We start from the raw sequence: 3,765 nt of genomic DNA, 5'->3' as shown, positions 1-3,765 counted from the left end.
AGTCACTAGGCACCTGCGGCCGGAGTCGGGGACTCCACGTGGGGCAGGGGCGGGTCCAGGACCTGGAGCGGTGTGAGTGTGAGCCTGCAGCACTGGGTAGCCGTGTTTGCGAAGAGCTGGCGGGTGGCGAGCTTCAGTGTCCCGCAGGGCATGGGTGGTCTCTGCACCTACAAGATATGGGGAGGTGGGTGTGCGGTGTGTGGTCTTCGCAAATGTGCCGGGGAGGGTTTGTGTTCTGTAAATAATGATGACAATCCTGTCGGTTATTGCTGCCTGACTATGCACTTTATCACACCTTAGTTCACTTGATCATCAGTATTATTTCTTTACTATCCCCATTTTATAGATGTGGAAGGTGAGACACAGAGAAGTCAGATAATGCTCCTGATGTCACACAGCAAAGCAAAGAGGGCCCCTCGCATTTACCCCACATTCCCATGTTTCAAATCCAGGTTGTCTGACTCTAGGACAAACAGTATCTGAGCCTTGGTGTGGGGCAGGAAAGAGCTGGATCCAGTCTGGGGGGCAGGGAAGGGGCTGCGGGGAGGAGGAGGAGCCGCTGAAAGTGGGATTGTACCCTGGAGCGCATTTCTGTTCCCTGCTAGGAGCAGTTCTGGGACAGGACCTGCCATATTCGTATCCACTTCAGTGCCTTAGAGGAGCAGGTCAGCCTTGCAATGGGAGAATTAGAAAGAGAAACTGAGGAACCCAGTGGCTTTGGTACCAGCTGGTGAGACGGCCTTGTCTTTGGTGCGTCATTCCGGACAAGCTAGTAAGTTGTCTCACATCCCAACCCCTGCCCCTCTGAGACGCAACCCGACATATCTGTGTGGGCATCTCCCTGACCAGGCTCTGCCGGGCTGAGCTGGATCACAAGAGCGCTCGCATGAGCACCTTCTGCAAGGGGACACACCTCCATCACCCACTTCCTACCAGAAGGCAGCACCAGCTGGTCACGTGGCTGACCATTGGTGACCATTCTGCTTTCCCTCACTGACACACAGTGCCGCTTCATCCTCAGCTGAGGCACCAACCGGCCCCAAGACCAGCTGGGGAGTGAGGTCTGGGCTCAGGCTAGGGTGTGTCTGGAAGCCAGTGCGCCCCAGCCTCTGCACCCTGTCCGCCTCCCCACTCCTTGGACATGTGTCTGCTGGGGCTTAAGGGGCCAGATGGGAATGTGGGGTAAATGCGAGGGGCCCTCTTTGCTTTGCCATCTGTCTCCTTGCTGCCTCATCTGCATCTTGACCCTGCATGTGCCTGACCCCAGGAGCGGTGGTTAGGGAGCTCCCCACAGCCGCCCTCGTGGCCTGTGCCTTGCTTTCAAGTGTGATGCCTCCATGTACAAGGGATGCAGGAGGCTGTCCCTGCCTTAGAGCCGGGGCCCAGGGATGAGCCACCATGTTCATGCAGAGGCTGTTAGGGGTCAGCGAGAGGCCAGGTGGGAGGCCCGTGTGCCCACCGTCTGCCCACAGCCCTGCCCTGCTGCCACAGTCGCCTCCCCCCAGGCCTTCTCCTGTTTGCCGGCACCTGCCCCCTGAGCTTCCGGCCTCCAAACCCCTGAGCTTCCCAGCACTTTGAGGAGGGAAGGCTGGCGAGGCACATGCAGATCCGGGCAGGTACCCGGTGGCCCAGGTCGCCTCCAGTCCAAGCCTGTGCAGGAGGCGGGCTTTCCCCTCTGAGGACCACTCCTCACTCCAGCCTTGTGCAAGGGTCGAGGAAGGCCAGGGGGCCCAGACTCTGGCTTGCAGGCCTAACCTAGCTCACCCAGCCTGACCTCCTGCCACCATCTGACTCCACCCTGTCTGGAGGACCCTTCCTGAAAAGAATGTGACAGTCCCTCACTCCTAAGAGACCCCCTTCCAGGGGCTGTCCAGGGCCCTGGCTAATCAAGGCAATTCACCTCTGCCTGGTTCCCCCTCTTCACGGGAAAGAGACTCCTCTGCTTTCCCGGGTCACAGCCACTTTCCCACAGGGAACCAGGCATTCCACTCCTGGACGTTATAGCCCTCCCACGAGGATCTGCTCACTTCCCTCTGTCCATCTGTCGCCTGGTCTGGCACCTGGTCCCACAGGTCCCTGTGCACTTCTCAGACTGGAGCCAGAGGCCAGAAGGACAGGATTTTGGCGCTAGCATCGCCCTCCGCCCGGCAGTATCAGCGGGCAGAGCAGGTGGCGACCACACCCGGGAGGGCTGTGCATTTGCCGCAAGTCCGCCTTTTCTCGGAAGTCTGCGATTGTGGCTCAAAATGCGGTCCCCCCGCCCGGGGCCCTCCGCCGCTGGGCCGAGGCCGGAGCCGCCGCTGCCGCCAGCGAGGGGGAGGGGGTCATAAATAACCCGCGGGGCAGCGCGGCCGGCGGTGCAGACGGTGACCCGAGACGTCCCCGGGGAGCGCGGGGGCGGCCCGCAGACCCCGCTGCCCCCAACCCAGGCTCGGCCAGGCTTGACCGGCCCCTCTGGCGCCGCCTGACCCTGTCCACAACTGGTGCTCCTCCCTCCCATCGGGAGTGCCTGACTACAGCCCTCTGGGACTGCACCCCTTAGTACCCCTTTTCATTCATTTCTTCGCCCATCAATCATTTATTGAGCACCAGATGTGGTGTAACTCTAGGGGGAGAGATCCCGAGCGCTTCGCAGGAAAGCAGTGTGTCCTCCAGATCACAGGTGTGGAGTCTTTGGCCTGTGCTCATCCAGGGAGACCAAGGGGTGGAGAGCTGGTCTCGAGTGCCCTGACACAGGTCCCACTGAGCTCTGAGGAAGCACACATGTCCCCGAACAGCACCCGCTGCAGCCAGCAGATGCATGCGTTCTCAGGACACACAGACAGCGACTGACGTGCGCTCACAGCCAGACATCCCATATGCATGCACAGCAGCTCCAAGAACTGCAGGCACAGGACAAGCGTGCACAGATGCTGACATCTTCGCCAGAAACGTGCACAGGCATCATGTGTGCTAACTTACACAGCACCCCGCGTGCTTCCCCATACGCCCTGAGTGCAAGAGCTGGGGGACTCCCTCACAGGGTAGGGACAAGCAAAAGGAAGGCATGGGGTCCACAGGGGCCCTAGGAGCTAGCGAGCCTGTCCCATCACTGGGCCTGAGTCGGGTTCCGCCCTTCCCTCCCTTCCAGCCTGTGTCCTGGAGCTGGGCTGGGGTGTGGATCAGGCCCCGGAGGGCCCTTGGGTATGGCTGCCACCCTGCTGGGTGGACATGGGCACCGAGGTGCTGTGGCACTCCTCGTCCCTCGTGGCACAAGCCACTGCAGCACCTTGATCGCCCCCTCTTAGGTTCCAGGTCAGGGAGACACCAGAGCTGGGGCCCAACACACAGCCTCGGGCTCCAGTCCTACGTCCCAGGAACGTCCCATTAGGGGCCAGGTGTGGGAGGAGAGCAGACCAGACCTGAGGGTGCAGCCCGTGCGCTCGCATGAGCCCACGTGATCCCCTGCAGTCACGCCTGTCTGTGCCTCCCTCCTCCTGCGACCACAGTCCAGTCATCCACGCTGGCTCGCGCTTAGCACAGATGCCACGTGAAGACCTTGGGCACCCATGCCTTCACCATGGGGTCCGGACCCCGAAGGTGAAGCCAGAACGAAGGACAGGTGTGGAGCTCCGCTGTGAGGCCTCTGCTGGCAACGTCGGGGTGGGGGACACAGAGGCTCCACGACGGATCTGCGCGCACCTGCTCGGGCACGAGTCAGGTGCACACCCACGGCGAGTCTGTGACTGCCCAAGGCCTCCTGACGCCTCCTGATGCCTGCCACAG

This window comes from Pteropus alecto, unplaced genomic scaffold (genome assembly GCF_000325575.1).
Source record: "Pteropus alecto unplaced genomic scaffold, ASM32557v1 scaffold700, whole genome shotgun sequence".
Classification (NCBI taxonomy): domain Eukaryota; kingdom Metazoa; phylum Chordata; class Mammalia; order Chiroptera; family Pteropodidae; genus Pteropus; species Pteropus alecto.
Note: the sequence above shows the minus strand (reverse complement) of the source record.